General features: G+C 41.3%; 1 long non-coding RNA gene across 1 annotated transcript in view; it reads right to left on the bottom strand.

Moving 5' to 3' along the window:
- Positions 1-12,394, bottom strand: part of LOC128115513 (uncharacterized) — a 117,463-nt gene that overhangs the window by 87,685 nt on the left and 17,384 nt on the right. The gene's annotated exons all lie outside the window — the stretch shown is intronic.

The raw sequence follows: 12,394 nt of genomic DNA, 5'->3' as shown, positions 1-12,394 counted from the left end.
CGGGTCCCCGGATTCCCCCCCCCCCCCCGGTTTCTGAGGGCTCAGAATAGGGAGCTGTGGTAGTCCGCTTACGAACGGGGGTTGCGAGTGACTTGACTAGCCCTCGGGTCTCCTCTCTTCGCTGTTTGCCTTTGTTTGAGACAGGGTTCCATCCAGTCCCTCCTGGCCTCCAACTCAGTTCTGTAGCTGAGCAAGGCCTCCATAGCAGGCGTGCATCGTGACTCCCAGCTATTTTCTTATATATCTTTATTTTCTGCTAGTTGAGTTTAAGTCTTTTGCTAAAAGGGATGGCTGATCTGAGTTTCATATCAGAGGCAGTATGTAGCAATTTTGGGTGTTATTATCTGAGGAGGAAGCAGTTGCGGGACAAACTTCCGGACATCCTAAACGAAAAACGTTACTACCACGAAGGCCACGAATCCTACGTTTAACTAATCTCTTACATGTCTAGATGTGTGATCTCAGGATTAATTATGTGAATGAGGTCATTCTTGGGTTTTGCACAGTTAACCATCCTATAATTTACTAGGGAGTCCATACTACCTGCGCGTGCACGTGTATGAGTGTGTATGTCTCCATTATCCCTTGATTCCTTTGGTAGACTGCCTACCTACCATCTAAGCTATGTTTCCCGTATTATAAGCAGAGATCCCAGATCACACAAGAGGAAACAAACAGACCAATCAGACTCCTGGGAACTGGCATCTGAAATAGAAGGTAGTTGAAATCGAAAGCTCTAAAAGGTGGTCGATCCCATTGAGATCCCCAGATCTTTCCGGGGTCCTACACTGGTCACTAGACTATATAGCCTATCAATAAACTATTGAGTCTTTTCTCTCTCCCTCCTCCCACTGGTCACTAGACTATATAGCCTATCAATAAACTATTGAGTCTTTTCTCTCTCCCTCCTCCCATTTCCCCCTCTCCCATTCTCTCTCTCAGTCTTTAAAAACAAACAAATAAAAACAAACCTCCCCCCTTTATTTCAGTTAGCCACAATTGTTTCTTTTTTCCCTAACCCAGTGAATACTAATACAAAGTCCCTATTGTTTACGGTGAGACGCCTACAGATCCCCTGTGAGAGCATCCAAGAATCCCCACATTCTGCTGAGAATTTATTCCTACCAATATAAATATCATAGGTTACTGCAAAAAACAACCCCCACTGTTTCCCACCGGCTACCTTCGCTTCTGCCTCTGTCCTGATTCTATTTTCTCATTCTGAAATGCCTTCTCCCTTTCAAATTTGTTCTCTTTGATCCCTTTTCCCCAGTAAACCCCACTTCTCTTTTGAACAGCATAGTAGTGGTTGTGTAAAATCATATATATGTGTGTGTGTGTGTATATATGTATTATACATATATATTTATGTATATATACACACATATGTCCAGTATATAAAAATCAGATGAGCCGGGCGGTGGTGGCGCACGCCTTTAATCCCAGCACTCGGGAGGCAGAGCCAGGTGGATCTCTGTGAGTTCGAGGCCAGCCTGGGCTACCAAGTGAGTCCCAGGAAAGGCGCAAAGCTACACAGAGAAACCCTGTCTCGAAAAACCAAAAAAAAAAAAAAAAATCAAAAAAAAAAAAATCAGATGTATACAACCTATATGTACAATTTGAGGAAGGGAGCAAACTGCCTTTTCTCTAACTGTGGAGGAAGCTACTATCCCGAATGGTGTATTAGTCTCTCTTGTACTTGTCCTATCTCTCAATAAAACCTGTTTGTTTGTTTGTTTGTTTGCTTGGCTTTGTTTTTTATGGCAGAGTCTCTCTATGTAGCCCTGGCTGGCCTCCAACTCACAGAGCTCTTCCTGCCACTGCTGGGATTAAAGGCACATACCCCCAGGCCTGGCAAACTTAAGCATTTCTAAACAATAAGTTCTGTAGTTTTGCCTGATCTGCCTTGTCTTTATATAAATGTTGTTATATTCTTAATTTGATTTTCCTCTACATTTTTTTTTTCAATGTGCACTGGGGTTTTTTGCCATGGTTGTCAGGTCCCCTGGAACTGGAGTTACAGACAGTTGTGAGCTGCCATGTGGGTGCTGGGAATCGAACCCGGGTCCTCTGGAAGAACAGCCACTGCTCTTAACCACTGAGCCATCTCTCCAGCCCTTCCCCTACATGCTTTAAGTGGTTGAATTTTCTCTTGCTGACTTTGCTAGCTGTTTCTGGTGGTAACAGTTGTACATTTAGTCTCATTGCTATGTAGTTTTGCATTATACTAATTCACCACAGGGTTTGTGCTTGTTGTTTGTTTGCTTTACCATACAAACGATGACAGATATTTACTTTGTTACTGTTCCTTAAGTCACTTTTTTTCCTTTGGTGCTGGAGAGCTAACCCAGGACGTCCCAATAATAAGAAAGTCATCTACCAGTCAGTGAGCTTTATCCCTAGTCCCAATATGGCTCAACAGTGGTTCAAAGTCATCTTTGTCTGCATAGCAAATTCCATGCCACTTTGAACTACAAGAGACACTACCTCTAAAAAATAAAAAAGGGGGCACTGACATGGCACAGGAGTAAAAAGTGTTTGCCTCACAAGTTTGATGACCCAACTTTCATCCCCAGAACTCAAAAGAGGAGAAAACTAACTTCTCAAATTTGTCCTCTGACCTCCACATGCGCTCCCCAGCCCCTAGCATACATACATATACACAGGAAACAACAAAAACTGACATGCTCCATCACTTTAGGGATCTTTACCTGGTGACTCAGCTTCCAGGTCTGTTACATACTAATTAGTGGAGTAGACAGTGCCTGACATCAAGTTGGTGTTTGTTGAATGAAGAATGGTCCACCCACATCTCTTGGATGCTTAGACTCCCGGACGCTTAACTAAAATTTGAGGTATCTCAAATTCTTTGTCTTTCTCCTTGGATATTGTTCTAGGTCATTTTCTTTTACTTGGAATGTCCTTTCCTTCTACTCACTACCAAAGTCTTTCAAGGTTTTCTGACATTACCTTCTTGACAAATCTTTTCCAACGGGTAGTGGTGGCACATACCTTCAATCCCAGCACTTGGGATGCAGAGGTAGGTGGATCACTGTGAGTTAAGGCCAGCCTGATCTACAGAGTGAGTTCCAGGACAGCCAGGGCTACACAGAGAAACCCTGTCTCAAAACAAAAACAAAAACAAAAACAAAACAAAACAACAACAAAAACCAAAAAGCCCTTCCTTATCACCTCAAGCTAAAATGTTTCTTTGTTTAAATTCTTAGACAGTGTAGTAAGTTATACACTAGGGTTGTTATTCTATGTTGTCCTGTGATAGCTACTTATACATTGGATTACCTCCTGATACACATTGTTAACTTACTGAAGACTGGCCATACTTTATACATTGTATACCACTTGCATATGCTACTTATTTAATAAATCTGAATAATTGGAAAAACAATCCATTCATGATGGTTATATTAGATTTGCTGGGGTAGGAGGAGGGCTGTAGGGGATAATAGCCCACTCAAAAATGTACTGAATTCAAATGGTAGTCATTTATTTACTTGAAATTCTGTGAGCAGTTTGGGAAGTGTTGAGTTACGTGGTTCTTCTAATGATCTTACTTTGGGTAGATTATGTACACGCAGTTTGACTAAACGGTTTGGATGGCCTAGCCAACCTCAGTTAAATGCCCAGAGGTGCCGGGCAGTCGTGGCACACGCCTTTAATCCCAGCACTCGGGAGGCAGAGGCAGGCAGATCTCTGTGAGTTCGAGGCCAGCTTGGTCTACAGAGTGAGATCCAGGACAGGCACCAAGACTACACAGAGAAACCCTGTCTTGAAAAACAAAACAAAACAAAAAAAAATGTTCAGAGTTTGGTTGTAACTACTGGATGTGACATGTCTCTAGCAAGCTAATTTTGATTCGTGGGCCAGCAAAATGACTCAGTGAGTGTGGGTACTTGCCACAAAGCCTAATGACCCAAGTTTAATCACTGGGACCCATACAGTAGAAGGAGAGAACTGATGTCTGCAAGTATCTTCTGACCTCTATATGCACACATGGCACACGTGCCTACAACACACACACACACAAACACACACACATAAATAAATGGAAAAAAAGGATCATTTAAATACCTTTCCATGATATCTGGCTTCCAAGAGAGTATGAATACTAAACTCCAAATTTGCACATTGTCATTTCTGCTATATTCTATTGTCAAAGCAAGTCGATGGGAAACTCACATTGTGAAAGGAAACTATATAGGGCGGGATTACTGTGGCAACTTTTGGAAGAAATTCAGCATAAAGATTCTGGGTGGAATTTCCTTTGAACTTTGATTCAAATAAGAACTCAAAAGTATGTTGTTATCAAAGAAACCATTTCCTAGGTATTTTTCTGAATCATAATAGCCTTTATCTGGGGGCTTGGTCTGATGGTGCAGGCCTTTAATCCCTGCACTAAGAAGGCAGAGGCAGGCAGATCTCTCTGAATTTGGGGTCAGCCTTATCTCTATAGTAAGTTCTACAACGGAGAAGGCTTCGTAGTGAGACCCTGTCTCACGAACAAGGATGTTGGAGGTGGGGAGGCTGGAGAGATGGCTCAGAGGTTAAGACCAGTAGTTGCTGCTCTTGCCAAAGGCCTATATTTGGTTCCTAGCATCCATATTTCCCAGTTTACAACTGCCCTTAACTACAGTTTCAGAAGATCTAATGCTTTTTTTTTTTTTTTGGCCTCTACGTGCACCTACATGCTTGTGGTGCACATCACACACACAGACACACACACACACACACACACACACACACACACACACACACACACACAAATAAAAATACATTGTTTTTAGGATTTGAGTTTCTTAGGGCCTGCTACTTGCCCACTATCACATATTAATTTGATATCATATATTAATTATACATCTGCTTCAATGATTTAAGGTAAAAATCTCAGTTCCTGGGCTGGAGTGATAGGTCTGTGGTTAAGAGCACTGGCTGCTATTGCAGAAGACCTGGGTCCAGTTCCCAGCACCCACATGGTGGCTCACTATCATCTGTAACTCCAGTGGGAGAGGTTATGACTCCCACCCCCATTCTGACCTACATAAGCATCTGTCACACATGTGCTACACAGACATACATTCAGGCAAACACCTATAAACATAAAAACAATAAATCTAAAAAAAAAAATCGAAGTTCCTATATTAACATTTTTCTTCAATTTATATTTTACATTTTTAAAGTGTTATATACATATTTATTACTATTACTATTATTATTATTATTATTATTATTATTATTATTATTATTCCTGGCTGTTCTGGAACTGGCTATGTAGACCAGGCCGGCCTTGAACTCACAGAGATCCACCTGCCTTTGTTTCCTAAGTGTTGGGATTTGCCCAGCGTGAGCTTTCATTTTTGGCCTGCTTGCTAAGTCCCTGCTACTCTGCTTTGTGTGTTTGTATTTTGTTTCTTGGTGTGTGCATGGCTGTGCACCATGTGTGTGCAAGGCCTTCATAGGCCAGAAGAGGGCATCAGATCCCCTGGAACTGGAGTGAGTGACAGACCATTGGGAGCCACCATGTATGTGCTAGGAACTGAATTCAGATTCACAGCAAGAGCAGCCAGTGCTCTTAACCACTGAGCCATTTCCCACTTCCTGTATTTAGTTGTTGTTTTTTGGGTTTTTTTGAGGGTTTTTGTTTGTTTGTTGTTTTAGCAAGGCTTCACTGTACATCGTGTAGTCCATCCTAACCTCCAGCTCATGGCAGTCCTCCTGACTCGCCCTTCTGAGTGATGATATTATTGGTGCAAGCCACCTTCTTAGTTAGGGTTCTATTGCTGTGTAGAGACAACATAACCATGGCAACTCTTTTTTTTTTTTTCTGGTTTTTCAAGACAGAGTTTCTCTTTGGTGGCTGTCCTGGATCTCGCTCTGTAGACCAAGCTGGCCTCGAACTCACAGAGATCCACCTGACTCTGCCTCTGGAGTGCTGGGATTGAAGGTGTGCACCACCACCGCCCGGCACCACGGCAACTCTTACAAAAGAAAACATTAAATTGGGGCAGCTTACAGTTTCAGAAGTTGAGTCCATCATCATCATGGTGGGACATGGCAGCCCGTAGGCAGATAGGGTGCTGGAGAAGGAGCTGAGAGTACTACATCTTGATCTGCAGGCAACAGGAGGTAAACTGTGTCACTAGGTGTCTCTTGAGCATAGGAGACCTCAAAGTCCACCCCCACAGTGACACACTTCCTCCTACAAGCCCACACCTACCCCAGACAAAGCCACACCGCCTAATAGTGCCTCTCCCTATGGGGGACATTTCCTTTCAAACCTCCACAGCCGCCATTCCTCATGTGCCTTGATATTATTATTTATGTGACAAAAATATGGTTTTGGAGACTGGACATGTTGCTCAGTTGGTAGAATGCTTGCTTAGCATGCATGAAACCTTGCTAACAGCCCCCAGCATTATAGAAAACAGGTGTGGTACCATATGCCTAAATTTCAGAACCAGGGAGATGGAGACAGAAGGATCAGAAGTTCAAGGTCATTCTTAGTTATATCGAAAGAGCGATGCCAACCTGGACTATGTGAGACCCTGTCTCAAAGATTCAAAAAAATAAGTAAGTAAAAATGGGATTGATAATCAACAAGACTGGGATTGCTCTTAAATTCTACCATTTATTAATTGTATGCAATAAGATATGGAGTGAGCTCTTAATCAGTTAAATCCTCTGTAAAATGGGTATTATAATAACTAAAGTAAAGAATCCATTTAAAACCTTCAGCATATTTTTTGTGATATAACAAGGCTGAATACATTTCCCCCCTTATCTATAGTGACGGCACAAATTTCTAGCTCTGTAGGAGTCTTACTTTCTAATAATCTTAATTTGCAGCTTCTGCCCTTGGAATTATACTCACTTTGTGAATTAATATATTCCTAAATTTATCTTGAGAAAACCAGTGCCACAATATTTCCCTGATTGTCTTGTAAAAACTCTGAGTTTTTCTTGGGAGGCAGAGCCAGGCGGATCTCTGTGAGTTCGAGGCCAGCCTGGTCTCCAAAGCGAGTTCCAGGAAAGGCGCAAAGCTACACAGAGAAACCCTGTCTCAAAAAACCAAAAAAAAAAAAAAAAAAAAAAAAAAACTCTGAGTTTTTGAAGTCTCAGTTCATTTCTGGATATCTGGAGTTTAGGGAAGTAGAGTTTCCTTTGGCCCTCACACTTACAATCTGCCTGGACTGACAGCCTTAAGCCTTCTTTGCTAGTGTGACAGCCTCCCAGTTTTTAGGTTATAAGAACTTTCAGGACACTTAATCTCAAATTGAATCTGGAACAGTTTCCTCGGGACAAAAAAAGGAGAAGCTGAGAACTGAGGTAACCAAGCCTGGACACCCAGTTATCACTTTAACCCATTACTCTGTTCACCAAAGTGCCTACCAGCAAATGGTTTTTTGTTTGTGTGTTGGGTTTGGGGTTGTGGTTTGCTTTCTCCTGTCTGTATGTACCTACTGAGGTAGTCCTCAGGCCTTTTAGCTTTAGATTTCTTGAAGTAGAGACTGGATGGTAGCTGTTAAGGATATCTTTTCAACTAAAATATAAATAAAAATATAATAACTCTAGTAACTTAGAGTTATAGGGAGAGAAAATTGGTTTTTGGAAAAGGAAGCTGAGAGCTGAGAGGAGGTGGCATGTGCCTTTGATCCTAGCACTCAGGAGACCGAGGCAGGAGGATCTCTGAGCTCAAGAACAGCCTGGTCTACAGAACAAATTCCAGAACAGCCAGGGATACACAGTGAAACCCTGTCTCGAAAAACAACAACATAAAAAACAAAAAAAAAGAGCCGGGCGGTCGTGGCGCACGCCTTTAATCCCAGCACTCGGGAGGCAGAGCCAGGCGGATCTCTGTGAGTTCGAGGCCAGCCTGGGCTACCGAGTGAGTTCCAGGAAAGGCACAAAGCTACACAGAGAAACCCTGTCTCAAAAAACCAAAAAAAAAAAAAAAAAAAAAAAAAAAAAAAAAAAAAAAAAGAGTAAGAGGAGGAGGAGGCTGGTTCTGCAGTTAAGATCACTAGCTGCTCTTGCAGAGGACCTAGATTCGATTCCTAGCACCCACATGATTCTATAATCTGTCTATAATTCCAGCTCCAGGGGATTCAACACTTTATGACCTCTACAGGTACTAGATATGCACAGGGTGCACACACATACATGCAAGCAAACACTCATACAGATAAAAATAAGTTTTTTTTTTTTTTTTAAAAAGAAAGAAAAAGGCAGAGAAAAACCAGGCTTGGACACAGATGAAGGAAGAAAGTAAAGACGTCACAATTTAGGACCCATGGCCCTATCAATCTGTTATTGAGCAAACATGTAATCATTCCCCTAAATGGTAGCTATAATGTGGTACAAATTCACTCATCTGCTTAACAGACAGATGTTAAGCATCAGAAATGTATTAGGTGTTGCGGAAGGTACCGAGATTATAGCAGGGAATGGGTTAAAAATGTATAATCTAATACAGTGGCTGAAATCTCAAATAACTAGAGGGGCAGCAAGTGCCTTTACCTGCTGCGCCATCTTGCTGGTCAATAATTGCAAGATTTTATGTGGCGCCTTTTTCCTGTGAGAAACTGGTTAAAAAAAATAGAAATGTGCCAATCCTACTAGGTCTTGGAGTACAGGCCTCTAATCCCAACTACTTGGGTAGCTTAAACAGAAGGATTGATTGGAAGTTCAAGGTTGCCTGGTTTACAGAGTAAGATCAAGGTAAACTTGGACACTTATGGAGAGTCTAACTCAAAATGAAAAAAAAAAGTGAAGAGAGAACCGGGGAGGGGGTAGTTGGACAAATGGCTGAGTCATGAAGAGCTTTGTCTGCTCTTTCAGAGGACCCAGGTTCAACTCCCAGCAGCCACATGGTGGTTCAAAACCATCTGTAACTCTGGTCCAGGATATCTGACACTCTCTTCTGACCTCCGTGGGCACCAGGCATGCATGTGGTACACAGACATACATGTAGGCAAAGAGTCATAAACAAAGAGAGAAAGACAGACAGACAGAGACAGAAAGACAGAGAGAGAGAGAGAGACATGAGCTCATGAGTTGGGGATATAAATCAGTGATAAAGTGCCCTAGGTTCAATTGTTCAATTTCCAGCAAAACACACACACACACACACACACACACACACACACACACACACACACACACACACACACCAACCAGAAACCAATCAGTCATTAACCAAAAATAAAACTGTGAGTCACCAGTGTTTCTCGACACCTGATCTGTCATTTCAGTGAGAGTAAATGAGCTCATGGTTTTGAATAGTAGGCGTCAGTATAAACTGTTACCCGACCTGCTCAACTTGATTTTTGAGTTTAGGATGCCATGAGAACACAGCAGCCAGCTAGTACAGAATTTTAAGCTATATTACAGAAGGGCCTGGTCAACTGGATAAGTCTAGTGGTGTTGTGTACTTGCCTAGCATACTCAAGGTCCTGAGTTCACTCCCCAGCACTGCAAAAAAAAAAAAAAAAAAAAAAAAAAAAAAAAAAAAAAAAAAGAGAGACACCAAAAAACCACTCTGGCTATCCAAGCTTATTCTTACATCTCTATTTTTATGGCACAATGAGCTTATGTACGCCACATGCAAAGTAAGGATTGTGGAAAGGGGTCAGTGGGTTCCAAGTTACAGTTAGGAGTTAGGTCCTGGTGCTATTTAATGATGCATATTTCAAAAAAGCTGGAATAAAGGATTTTGAATACTCTCACTACAAAGTAGCTATAAGTGCTTGAAGAAGAACTATTCTGCCTGACGGTGGAGGTGCACACCTTTAATCCCAGAACTTGGGAGGCAGGAGCTCGAAAATCTCTATGAGTTCAAGGCCAACCTTATCTACATAGTCAGTTCTAGACCAGTCAGAGCTACACAGAGATAACCAGTCTTAAAGTAAACAAATAATACATAAGTAAATAAGGAAACAAAGTAAGACACACCACATGGTACCTATATTTGCTACTTTCCATATTGGGGGGAGAAACTTCTTGATAAAAGCAAGTCAAGGAAGAAAGTCCCACGGTACAGTCTGTGATGATGAGGAAGCCATGGTAGAGAAGCTGAGGATGGTTGCTGGTCAGATACTGTGGTGCTCAGCACCTTGTCTCCTTTTAATTCAGGGCAGGTCTTCCTACCTTAATTAACCTAATCCAGAAACTTTCTCATGGATATGCCCAGAGGCTTGTTTCCATGTAGACTGCAAATTCGAACAAGATGACAATAAAGATTTAAAAACCATAGTACCGGGCTGGAGAGATGGCTCAGCCGTTAAAGGCTAGGCTCCCAACCAAAAAAACCATAGTACCCATAAATATGTATAATTTTCAGTTCCACTTTATATATATTATACATACTAAATATATATAAAATCCCTATACATAAAAACCCCAGTGAGTATAGTAAAAATATATATAAGATTCTGTAATAGAAACTATAAAATAGAGCTCAGAGGAATTAAAGTCAAATAAATTTAAAATATTTTCAAAGAAATGTAATAAAAATGTATTTAGACCAGATAATCATATGAAAAGAATTCGTCTATACTTTATACTATGTCAGAATTAATTGCAGAAGGATCATAGCCACAATGATGAAAGAATAATAAAGCTTTAATGTAAGTTTTTAAAAATACTCCCTTAAAATTAGGTGATGTAATTCAATTTATATTTTATTGCTGACATACTGATGACAACCGTCTGGAGCTCCAATTCCAGGGGAATCTGTCGCCCTCTTCTGGCCATGGAGGGCACTGCACACCCATGGTGCTCATACACATAAAATAGTTAAGTCTTACAAAACGGAAAAATAGTTTCTACATAACAGAATATCTCTAGGCATCTTTAAACCTTAAAATGACATTTATTTATTTGTGTGGGTGCGCGTGTGAAGATCAGAAGACAACTTGTGGGAGTTGGTTCTCTCCTTTCACAGTGTAGATCTTGGGGATCCAACTCAGGTAGTCAGGCTTGATAACAAACAGCCTTACCTCCTGCCCCATCTCGCTGGCCTTAGCCATCTTAAAATTGATATTTCAAAGTTATTTTTTGTACCTTTTACTAACCCATGACCTACTTACAAACATTTGTATTACAGAAAGAAACTGTAAAGCATGAAAAAAAACCCATATTTAAAATGGAAGATGTTTTGAGGACAGCCTGGTCTACGGAGTTCCAAATTAGCCAGAGCTACATAGTGAGACCCTGTCTCAAAATAAATAAATAAAAAGAAATGATATTTTTTTTTGCATTAATTCCATCTGTATTAACAACCACACACACACACACACACACAAATCAAACTGTATACTACCACCCCTCCCCTCACACACACCCACTTGGGACAGGGCTATCCTTGAACTTGATCTGCAGCTGAAGATCACCTTCAGTTTCACCCTCTAGCCTCTGTCTCTCTCCGTTTCCTGAGTTCTAAGATCACAGGCCTGGGCCATCGCCCAGGGGTTTTGCACTTGTGTCCTTTAGAAGGCCCTTTGCCAGGTAGCTGTGTCCTTGAGTTGAAACTTCCCTTCCGACCAAGCTGATGGAATTTAGTAGGCTCTGAAAAGGGAGAAAGTTACAAGATTCGCAGGTGTCCTGTGTCCCCCCCTCCCCGCCCCCAAGGTTTATAAAAGCAATAGAGACTTTTTGGGGAGAGGATATCGCCAAGTTGTGCAGCATTCTGATCACTTTTCTTCTAGCAAATTGCTTAAAAGCAGCAATAGCCCCCTTACGTACACCCACCCCCCAAAGTAGAACATTATTGTACTAATGAAGTTCTTAGGCAAAGATAATACAAGACTAATTTGACTTACGTCTGTATAATCTCATTTCAAAGCAGTTTATGTTATCTCATTTGATCATTCTTAGGAACTCAGACTTGTCATGTGTGTGTCAGAGAGGCTGAGGGAAGAGCACCAAGAACTTGAGGTCATCCTTGGCTGCTTAGTGACTAGGTGACTCATGTCTTTAATCCCAGCACTTGGGAGGCAGAGGCATGCCAGCCTCTGAGTTCGAGGGCAGCCTGGTCTACAGAGCAAGTTCCAGGACAGCCAAGGCTACAGAGAAACCCTGTCTCAAAAAAAACAAAATAAATAATGAAATAAACGTAAACAAAACCAAAACTCTCCAAGCCAAGAATTCTACATGGCCAAGAAATGAAGGAACCAGGCTTAATACCTGCCTAATTCCAGATCAGTGTTTCATATTTACTTAATTCCACTACACATACTGTATCACATCTAAATACATATTGCCTGTACAATAAATAGATTATTAACATTCTAATCTCTTAAAAAAGATTTTATTTTTAATTGTGTGTATGCTGTCTGTCTCTGTGTGGGAAGATGTATGTGAGTGTAGGTGCCAGAAGAGG

This window comes from Peromyscus californicus, unplaced genomic scaffold (genome assembly GCF_007827085.1).
Source record: "Peromyscus californicus insignis strain IS unplaced genomic scaffold, ASM782708v3 Scaffold_1__1_contigs__length_55948999, whole genome shotgun sequence".
Classification (NCBI taxonomy): domain Eukaryota; kingdom Metazoa; phylum Chordata; class Mammalia; order Rodentia; family Cricetidae; genus Peromyscus; species Peromyscus californicus.
The sequence above is the reverse complement of the archived record's forward strand: the minus strand, read 5'-3'. Positions and strand labels throughout refer to the sequence as shown.